Genomic DNA, 12,053 nt, shown 5'->3' on the forward strand with positions numbered 1-12,053 from the left:
TGGGGTGGTGGGTGTGGGGCGTGGGGAAGAGTTCTGGTGTTGCGATTGTTGGGGGGGTTCTGGGTTGGGAAGGGGGTGCTGAGTTTGCGGGCTGGGGGGGTGGGTCCACACGTGTCTGAGGCTTTGACTTTTGTTGATTTGCGGGTTGCACCAGGGTGGGAAGGGGGGCCGGATTCTGGACTGTGTATTGACAATGGCTGATACTGCGACTATGTCTCCTTCAAAGACCCTGCGGGTGGTGACATGGAATGTGCAGGGTATCCTGGATAAGATCAAGCGTGGGGCTGTGCTGCGGTGGGGGAAGAGGGAGATGGTGGATGTACTCCTGCTCCAGGAGACTCACATGCTGGGCTCCAAGGCCCTTAGCCTTCAGAGGTTTGGTTATCAACAGGTTTATCATGCTGGCTTTACGAGGGGGTCACGGGGGGTGGCCATATTGGTACACCGTAGGGTGACTTATGTTCATGAGAAGCAATGGATTGATCCTCAGGGTAGGTTTGTCTTTATTAAAGGCCTGCTGGGTTCCGAGCCGGTAGTCTTTGGAAGTGTGTACACCCCTCCCCCCCTGCAGTGGGCATTGTCTGAGCGGCTGTTTGCGCTGTGGGACGAAATCCCCGAGGTCCTGACCATGGTGGGGGGTGACTGGAATGAAGTCATGGATGTGGGCCTGGACCGCCTGAGGCGAGCACGTGTGGCGCCTGACCCCCCACCGCGGCTGCTCCCACCCGGTTGTGTGCGACTGTGCGTAGTCTGGGCTGGATTGATGTGTGGCGGCATTTTCATCCCGCAGTGCAGGCCTTCACGTATGTATCGGCGGTGCATGGGTCCTTCTCGAGGCTCGATTATTTGTTTGTACCGGGTGCCTGTCTGCGCCGTGTCAGGGATGCCGCAATACTCCCCAGGGGCCTCTCAGATCATTCCCCTGTCCTGGCCACTGTGACCCTCCCCTCTAAACGGCAACCCTTTCGCTGGCGTATGTCCGCCTGGCAGCTGCAGCGGCCGGAGTATGTGACGCATTTACGCGAAGCGATCGATCACTTCTGGCGCGAGAACTTGGTGGGGGGTGTCGATGCAATTGTTGTGTGGGAGGCGCTGAAGCCTACGCTCCGGGGCATTGATATAACTTGGTGTGCGGCTGCTCGGCGGGAGCGTCGGGAGGCCATTGTGACTGCCGCGGCCCGCGTGGAGGAGCTGGAGCAGCGTGGTCGGCTCGGGGGTGACGAGGGCGTCGTGCGACAGCTCCTGCAGGCCCAGCAGACGTATGCCTCAGTTCTATACGAGGAGGCCCGGCAGGCGTGGCTCGCCACGCGCAGCAGGGTGTACCAGTGGGGCGATAAGTCCTGCACCATGTTGCATAGGCTTTGCCAGGCGACTTTCCAGCCCCTAGAGCTGCCCGGTCTTACGGCGGAGGACGGCTCGGTCATGACCGACCCGGGTCGGTTGGCGGCTAGCTTTGCCCGCTACTACGAGGCACAATACGCTCCTCGTGATCCCTTGGTGGAGGGCGAGATTGCCTCATACTTGGACGACCTGCTCCCACAAGCAGTCCCGGATGAGACTAGAACGGCCTTGGAGGCCCCGCTCACGTCCGAGGAACTTGGGGAGGCCCTTGGCCAGCTGAATACTGGGAAGGCGCCCGGCCCGAGCGGTTATCCTGCCGAATTTTATAAAAAGTTCCACGTCCATCTGGGACCCCACTTTCGCAGTGCCCTGGAGGCGGCGCGGACTAGGGGCGAGCTGCCACCTGACTGGCGTCATGCCGAGATCGTGGTCTTTTTGAAGCTGGGCAGGGCGCCGGACCGGCACGACTCTTACAGGCCGATCTCCCTTCTCAACATCGAGGCCAAGATCTTGGCGAAAGCCTTGGTGAACCGCCTTCTGCCCCACATCGCCGACCTGGTCCACCCTGACCAGGCCGGGTTCATGCCGCGCAGGGCCACCCGGCATAATATCCGGCGGGCACAGGCGGCGATCGACGCCATGGGTGCTAGGGATGAACAGGCGGCACTTCTACTTGCGGACATGGACCGAGCCTTTGACTCGGTGAGTTGGGCGTATTTGTTCGCCTTGCTGGCCCGCCTCAATCTAGGGCCTGTCTTCTTGTCCTACATTCGTCTCCTATACACCAATGTTACGGCGTCGGTCCGTGTGGCCGGCGCGGTCTCGGGGCGCTTTCAAATCGGACGTGGTACTCGACAGGGTTGCCCGCTGTCCCCCTACCTGTTCGCCCTGGCCATGGAACCCCTGGCGTCGCGGATACGAATGGATGCCCATCTACGTGGCTTTGTCTGGAATGATAACCTGGCAGATAAGATTGCACTTTATGCGGACGACATCCTCCTGTTCCTCACCGATCTGCGGCGCTCGGGTCCCCGAGTCTTGGAGATCATGCGGGGGTTTGGCGAGGTCTCAGGGCTTCGCCTTAATCTGACTAAATCGACCCTATGGATTCTGGATGGCGGAGTGGTTGCCGACCCGTGGGCCGCCGAATTGCGTGTGGCGACGGACGGCCTGAAGTATCTGGGTGTCTTCCTCTCGGCCTCGCGGGCCGTGGCCTGGGCACGCAGTGTCTTGCCGGTGTGGGAACGGGTCCAGACAGATGTCAAAACGTGGTCCAGGATGCCCCTCACGATCTTTGGGAAGTCGGCCATCTTTAAGATGGTGGCGCTGCCGAGGCTGTTGTACCAACTCCAAAACTTCCCGCACCCTATTGGCATGGAGTGGTTCCGCCAGGTGAACTCCGTGCTGAGCCGCTTCCTGTGGGACGGCGGTGCAGCCAGGGTGGCCCTGAAGACGTGCTTTCTGTCCACATACTGTGGTGGTTTGGCCACATCCGACCTCCTCTCCTACTACCAAGCGTCACACCTGCTTGTCCTCAATGAATGGTGGTATGGGGATAGGAGTGACCCGGCCTATGCCCTGGAGAGACATCTCATGGGAGATCGCACGCTCCACACTATCCTTTACTCGGCCCGTATACGCCGTGGGTTGCCGTCGGTAACTAAAGTGGTATTTGCAGTGTGGCGGCAGTCTCTGCGCCGCATTTATTTATTTATTTTATTTATTTTATTTTATTATTAATCTTGTAGAGCGCGAACAGCTACCTGTGAGGGTTTCCCGGCGCTAATTGACATATAGCATAAAATCCAGAGGGAACTAAGCACAAAGACCAGATCTAAGGTAGCAACTATCCGAAGAAATTATTGGGCAAAAAGCCAGGTCTTAACGGCTTTACGGAAGCGAAGATGGCAGTGCTCCATGCGAAGGTCTAAAGGAAGAGAATTCCAAAGTCTGGGTCCTAGTACATAAAAAGAACGACCACCCATTCTAGTAAGCCTAAATTTTGGCACACAAAAAAGATGTTGGGAACCGCATGGGTTGGTGGGGCAAATTAACAGCTGAAACGCCGCTGTGGCACAATGGCATGCTCCCGGAACTGGCGGCCCTGGCCGGGTTTGAAGGTTGGGAGGCTATTGGAATTACACAACTGGGCCAGGTCGTATCAGGTACCACCCTTAAGTCCTTTGAGGAACTCCGTGTGGAGTTCCAGATGCCTCAGTCCCAGTTCTTCCGTTACCTCCAGCTGCGGCATGCCCTTGCCCCGAGCATTGCTGGTCTTGACTCCCTGCCGGAGTTCAGCCCACTTGAGGCGAAAGTATTTATGGGAGACCTGGGAGACAAGAAGGTCTCTAGGATCTATCAGTCACTTGTTATTCACTGCTCCTCCACTCTCAGCTCCCTTCGGGAGGCATGGGAGGTGGACGTGGGCGCCCTGGATGAGGATGATTGGAGGGAGGCGCTGGAGTCCCCGCGCGGCACCGCTGTTGCGGTTCGGCTCCGCCTGATACAATTCAAATACCTGCACCGTGCCTATTATACACGTGAACGTCTGTGGAAGGCTGGTTTGATTGCGTCATCGGAGTGCCTGCGCTGTGGGGAAGTGCCTGGCTCCCTGCTTCATACGGTGTGGTCGTGTGGTCGCCTGGCTGGATTCTGGAGGGGCGTATGGAGTTGCCTGGCTGAGGTCCTGGGCTGGGATCTTCCTCGAACCCACCGGCTGGGCCTGCTGCATATCATGGAGGGGGTTGGGGGCAACATGTATAAGCGCCATCTGTTGCTCCTGGGTCTGGTGGTGGCCAAGCGTGACCTGGCTCGGGCATGGAAATCTGTGAGGGCCCCCCCCCTGTCTGCGTGGAAGGCTGGGCTAGACTACTTCATGGGCCTTGAAAAACCGGTCTTTGAGGCGCGGGGCTGCCCACGCAAACATTTCAAGATCTGGAAGCGGTGGGCCGACTACCGTGGCCTGTCCTTGGAACCCCCGGCGGAGCAGGAGGAGGACATTTGATCGCAGTGACACTCCTGGCCCGACTGACAAAGCCCGGGGTGCATTATACCTGCTTCTTCTATGTACATCGTCTTTATGTTGCCTTCTGTACATGTGTGGTGGGGGGGGGGGTGTTGGGTACGGGTGGGGGTGTAGTTGGGGTTGGGGTAGGCTGCTAGGGCATCTTTAAAGCTGAGCTTCATTGACACTTGCTTCATTGATTACTATGTTTGTCACCATTACATTGATACTGTTGTGGTGGTCTTGGTGTGTGAAGATACCACATTCTTGATACTCTTTTGCTCAATAAAATTGGTTATGAAAAAAAAAAAAACATTTACATAAAACAATTACTTCAAACAAACCCAAAAATTGTAAACACAAATGTAAATTAAATAATAATACATTACATTAACAAAATATATACCACTCGCCTACAAAATGTATGATCTAAAATATTAACTTTACAACCCCCCAGGAAATTTGCATTAACTACAAACATTTTACTACAAAAAAATTAATAAGTATATATATATAAATAAATGTATAACAAAAAATATCAACCTAAATATCATTCAACAAATATAAAACCTAATTTAGCGCTTACCATACACAGACTCAACTGATAAAAAATAATTTAAATCTATATATATAAAAACGAATGTATGTCTGTCTGTCTGTTTGTCCATTATGCATTACTACACTATTCATCCGATCGGCATGAAACTTTGGGAAGTTGTTGAGTACACTCCCGCGAGGGTTTCTGGCAAAAAAAATAACATACAAAAATTCTTAAAAGTTGTTGAGTACACTCCCGCGAAGGTTTCTGGCAAAAAAAAAAAAGTTAAATATCGCCCCCCCCCCTGACCCCCGGCCCCCCAGGGCCCTCATAATCTTTCCAATACTGAACGTTTACAGTTTCCGGTGCGACTCGCTTTTGCAATGACCATCAACAAAGCACAATGACAATCGCTGCAAGTGTGTGGACTAGATTTGGAGAATCCGTGCTTCTCACATGGACAACTGTATGTGGCCAGCTCACGCGTCGGAAAACCTTCTGATTTAATCGTGTACGCAACATTTACAGTTTCCGGTGCGACTCGCTTTTGCAATGACCATCAACAAAGCACAAGGACAATCGCTGCAAGTAATGGGACTAGATTTGGAGAATCCGTGCTTCTCAAATGAACAACTGTATGTGGCCAGCTCACGCATTGGAAAACCTTCTGATTTATTAGTGTACGCACCAGACGGAAAAACAAAAAAAAACTGTGTATCCACAAGCCCACGAATAAATAAACAGAATTAAAACAACACTTTAAAATGTTTTCCATATTAAAATGAATACGTTTCAATAAAAATGACACTATGTAAATTGAATGTTATCATAACAAGTTTCCTTCCATTTCCTTTCTTCTAAGATCACAGCAACGTGCGACGGGTAAGCTAGTTAAACAATAAAATAAAACTAATAATGATTTTAACCAATAAAATCAAACAAACAATTAAATGAACACTATAAAAAGGCACACTAATTTAAAGAACTAAATACTTCAAAAAAGAAAAATACGTGAAGATGAGGAAACTCTGCCAGATACTCTCACCAGACCATGAAAGAAAAAATATATATATCTCAACTACCACCTAACCAAGCAAGTAAAACTTATGTTTACACTAAAACGTAACTGTTATTAGAGCATTGCAATGCTAGTAGCGCCATTGAAAACAATTAAGTGCTCCAGACTTATAATGGCTGGTATAAGCCCGGAGCTCCAACATTCCAATGTTTCTTTATTCACAGCTCTGGTTGTGAACAAAGGCTTCAGGGAGCCTGATGGAATTTCAATCCCCTTGAAGAACCGGGTTTTAGAACCCAGCGGCGCCAGGGGCATGCCCAAAGTCTTCGGGTTCACCTGTCTTAGAATAGAGGGACACGGGATACTTCTCGGTGGCGTCAAAGATCGAATTTATTGGCTGCAACCAGGAACAGAAGTCCACGAAGTACAACACAGGTATATTCGTCAGAGACTGCTCAAATTTATGAGTCATCCTCTTTTATGCCAAAAATCACATTCCGGACAAACACCCACTATTTACAATTTGTCCAATCATAGGTAGTATTGCAAAAGGTATCGCATGACGACAAACCCACTTTTCAGTTGTGCGGCCCACCATTAATTACACAGGAAAGCCCAACATTCCTTCTTACACAAGCCGGACAAACCCATAATAAAAGACCACAACCCATTTCATAAAGAGACCATAAAAGAAGAAACAGAAACAGATAAGAAGCAGGATAAGGTGTGTGTGTGCATACCAAACTTTACAATGTCCTGTGCCCTGATCCTCAATCTTGATCAGCTATCGGGCAAGGAACTGGCCTAACAAGGTCAGCTTCAGGCAACGAGGTCAGTTCACTCAGTTCATCCAAAAGTCAGCACGAACTCGAGCTAACGTGTACGTGTACTAAAGACTCGTTCGGCCGTAGTCATCAGCCTATGTGAGGGCAACCACAAAATGGCTGCCATGCACAAAATGAAACTCACTGTTCAGAACGAAATCCCTAAATACATAGTGAATCCATCGATCTAACATAGCGAAATCACTCGTACTTGCCGTACCCACTAGTTACGGTTCGCTACTATCAAATTCGTAACGAAACCATGACATTTATGAAACGGGTTCAGAATTCACGGAACCTCAGACCCTCCTTTTGCCCTTACATAGGCAATCCCTAAGTCCGTATCTGAATCAATGTCAATATTCATCAGATCATCAAGATGCTGCTGGAGCATCATCCTATTACTCAGTACTTCTCTCGAGACAGGTCTCCTTACACACGTAGTAGCACAAAAGCCACATATAGCAGGATCACACTGTACACAGAGACAAAACGAGAAAAGAATCGCTAAAGCCATCCCAATGATCATCAGAATCTTCCATCCCCAAGTGGATAACAATTCCCAAAACCATCCAGTCAACGACCAGTCTCCTTCGTCCACATGTATAGACTCGGAGACCTTATGTAACTTAGAAATGGCCTGGTATACTGTAGGAGCATTGTCTGGTATGAAAACGCAGCAACTCGATTGGATCAATTTACATACTCTACCTCGATCTGCAAGTATGACATCTAAAACCATACGATTTTGTAATGTCATAAGGCGATCCGATTGAAGCTCGGCAGTCAATTTACTAAGGGCACCGGCAGTTTCATTTATGGTGGACTCAACCACTCTCGTCAATTGCCGTATGTTTCTACTATTAACCATAGGTCCCGAAAACGGTAGGAAACCCTTGAGAAAGTCTCCCACTTCTTGTCCTGTGGTATCTTCCTGATCGAAGACACCTCTAACAACTCTCGTTCTGTGGTAATCTGCAGCTGCAGTATACGTAGGGGGTAACAAATATGCAACATAACAGGTTCCCGAAAAATCAGGGGGCAACCATGTATATGCTCTGTCATAGCAAACAAAATACGTGCCCTTAGCTGCTAAAAACGGTGGGGAAGTCTGGGACGCAAAAACATACGTCAGTGTACAAACACTCTTCCCCAACTGAGCTCTCGGCATCTTGCCATTACCTTTCAGACAAAAATAACAACAATGGGGTATGATCCAAATCGGAGGTGACTTCTTTCGTCTCTGCTTTTCACTCAGACTAACACTATATCCAGTCACGTTCCATCCGATATAAGCTAATGCCTCATCCTTAGGAATAGTCTCATATCTATTGATATCTCTGATCATATCTGTTATTCCCTTCACTAAGCCACTATTACTCAAGTTATCTTTCATGGAACGCAGGGGATAGACTTTGTGGGCATAAATAAACATCGTCCGATATGCCCATACAGACCCATTGTAGCTGAATGGCAGAACCAAATAGGGAATACCTCTATCCGTAGTATGCAGCATAAGACCACACACCCAACAATTAGTGGTGTTCACTACTAACTGATTCTGATGCAAAAGCTGTACAAAGGAATTGTTAACGAACTCTGATCGTCTAACTAATTCATGTTCAGGTAAAGTATGAAAAGAATGCAAAGAAGTAGTAGTAGGAAAAGACATAGGTTGTGAGGTGAGTGCAAACGTCAATTGGGTAGCGAAAACAATCCAACCCACCAAAGACAACGTCATGCTAAAAACACTAGAAAACACGTTATTAGAAAGCATTTTCACGAATCAATTTACATATTTTTGTCTTAAAGTTCATTTTTTGCAACAACTCTCTCTATCTCAAAAAACTCCATCCTCTAACCGTGCTGTTCACTGCAGTTGGTTTTCTTCGCTCAGGTGTACGTCTGTAAGTCCAGGGAACACCCTAGAACAAACCAGAACCGTCGACCTTGTGTCTACACAGCTTGACACTCCAAGTCTTGATACCGCGACCCTACAGCTGAACCCGGATGGCGGTTCGAAAAAGAAAAATAGAACAAAACAGCTTTTCGGATGAGAGGGTGCAGTTTTCAAAAACAAAAATGAATTATTTCTTTATTAGTCCATTGTTTCTTGGTCGCAAATTATAGCGGCCTTTACCAGGCACTGTCTGATCTCGAAACAACAACTCAGGCTCAGTGGTGTCCAATCTTAAAGGCGGTGGCACAGCTGCTTGCAAAATATCATCGTCCTCTCGCTCAGATATTGTCCCAACCAAATGTGCATCACTAAACGGCATAAATGTTGGCACTCTTTCTGTCTCTGAATCACCAACACCTTCACGGACCCACTGGTCGTACGGCAGAGGTAAAGGCACCCTCTTACAATGTACGCCGTGGATCCAGTTCTTCTTGCCGTAAACTCTCACTGATGTTCGTGTTGATAAAAGCACTTGGTGTGGTCCTGTTCAATAGGGCTGATCGTTCTTGGTCCGTTGAAAATTACGTACTAAAACCCAATCACCAGGATTATTGACGTGTCCTGGATCTTCAGATGCTTGTGGAAGGGTTCCATGATGAAATATCGATTACAAAAACATCGTCCTACAAAAATATCGTCACAAAAATATCGTTTACAAAAATATCGTCATCATATACTTAAACAAGGATTCACACAAATATCGATATTTTTTTATCGACTACCCTAACATCGTTAACACTTATATCGACTACATAAATATCGACTACTACATTATCGACATTCTTTAAAATAACATTACCTTTTACATTAATATCGACTACACTAACATCGACTACCTCTCTACTTATATAAATATACAAATAATATCGTCCTATTATTAACAACCAAATATATACAATACCTTCATATTATTCACATATTTATAATTATTTAATGTTAAAAAATACTTTTCGCACATATATGTATTTACTATACCTATTATTTATTTTTATATAAAAATACAATATCGTTTACTAATAAATACATTAACAAACACTATCATACACTCCGATTGCATAATTTTAAAGCACATTTCACTAATTTCTACATTGTAAAAATTTCATTCTATTAAAATAAATCACATATAATACATTTTACTATTTAAATACGCTAACAATTAGTGATGCAACAAGCTCTTTCAAAAATAACGGCTTTTAAATTCAAAATAATGTTCTCAACCAATGACTTTAAAATATATATAAAAGAACCAATCAAAAGCTACCATTAATTAACTCAGTACTATAAATACAATTACACACTTAACTTAATTTACCTTTTTTGGCCCAAACTTGGAGAAAAACGGTTACCTTACTGAAGAGAAGAGAATACACACCTACTACAACAACTACAAAACTTCATACTACAATTCAAGTAAGTGAAATCCCATTTCATTTATCATTCTAACCTGTTGAAAACTACCTAAACTCCCTAATGTAAAAACCTGTTCTTCTTTTCTATGAAAATACATCTACAAAAACATATCAACAACCACCAGAAAATAATAATTAAATAAAATTATGAACTGCCTTATCCATGTCTACTTAGATAGCTGTAAAATATTAAAAGAATTAGCAAAGTAAACGTGCAATAGACTTCATATGTTATTAACTACTATTATCCTAATACAAAAAATAACACAAATAATTTTTTTTCAACAGATTATACAAACTTCATCTACCAATCTACAACTACACTACCAACATCTTCTACTACATCAAGTAAGTATAATCACTGTATGTATTAAAAATCAGAAAGTTAAAACAAACAACTATAACACTAAATCATTTTTTGTATTATTTTTTACCACAACTACAGAACATCAAAAAGAGAAACTCAAGAAAGAAAAACAAGAATTAAATAATTAGCAGGAAAACAACATTGTAAGTACGTTTTCACACTTTTTCCTTCTCATATACACATCTCTATAAATGTTTTTCACTTATAATTAAAATACATATATATGTTTCCACAGATCTACCTTAGACATGGCAACTGGAGCTACTTTTATTACTTCTCAAAAAGGGAAAATAATGCTGAGCTACATGGGTTACACCTACACCCAAGAAAGAATCAAAGGGAATAAGACCCATTGGAAATGTAGTAAATATTACTCAAGTGCATGCTATGGTAGAGCAACTACTGTTGATAACAATGTTGTAAATGTACGTGAGCATAACCACCCGCCCAATGTAACAGAAGTCGAAGTTAGAGAAGCACTAGAGACATTGAGAGATGCTAGTACAGGCTCACAAGAAACAAGCACTAGTATTTTGAAAAATGTTTTAAGCAAAGTGCCAGAACATGTAACAGGACAGTTACCTTCAATCCCCAACTTGAAAAGATTAATAGCTAAAACAAAACGTGCTTCAGATCCAACTCCATCAACCCCAGACACTTTTCAAGACATAAAAATATATCCTGAATATTCTATTACACACAATGAAGATAAATTCTTAGGGGTCCATTAGGATGGCGGGTGGAAAAAGTCCGCCCGCCACCCTAACGGAGATCGGGACCACCCGCCTAAAGGGCGGGGGTCCCGACATTGGCATTAGGATGCGCCCGCCACAGTGGCGGGCGCATTCCTCAAATTAACATTGTGGCGGGCGGTACTCACTGCACCGCCCGCCACAATGTTAAAAACAAATGCACGCATTTGAATTATCGAAGCGGCAGGCACTGCACTGTGCCTGCCGCTGTGATTATGCAAATGCAGGGGGGTACCACAGGTACCCCCCGTGTGCCACAAAATGGCAGCATAATAAAAACAAAAATAGGACTAAATACCCATTTTTCCCAAATAAAATTGTAATAAATAGCATTTTTTTTCCATGTTTACTAATAATTTTCTTATTATTGTGAAAAAACATATGAATAATGTAAAATATACAATAATATTTTTAATATAATAATGTATTAATTAATTATTGTATATTAAAATATGTTTCTGATTGTTAAATATTTGTTTCTAATGTACAAAAACATGCACTATTTTATGTACATATTTTTTGAAAATACAATTACATGTAAATTAATTAACATATTAAATTTTAATAAATAATGTTAAAATTTAATATACTAATTAATGTATGAAAAAAATGTATATATGGCAAAAATTGCAATGTAAATTGTAAACAAATAATTTGTTACATTTGAAATCAAATTATATAAATGTTTGCATTAACAAATGAAAGTATGAATAAAAAATTATTGTACAAAACTAAATAACTATTTTACGTAATAAATGTTGAAACTTGTCATATGTACGTAAAAATGTTTACAAAATTATTAATTGTTTATTGTTTAAAATAATATTACAACATTACATA

The sequence above is a fragment of the Lissotriton vulgaris genome, chromosome 5, assembly GCF_964263255.1.
Source record: "Lissotriton vulgaris chromosome 5, aLisVul1.2, whole genome shotgun sequence".
Classification (NCBI taxonomy): domain Eukaryota; kingdom Metazoa; phylum Chordata; class Amphibia; order Caudata; family Salamandridae; genus Lissotriton; species Lissotriton vulgaris.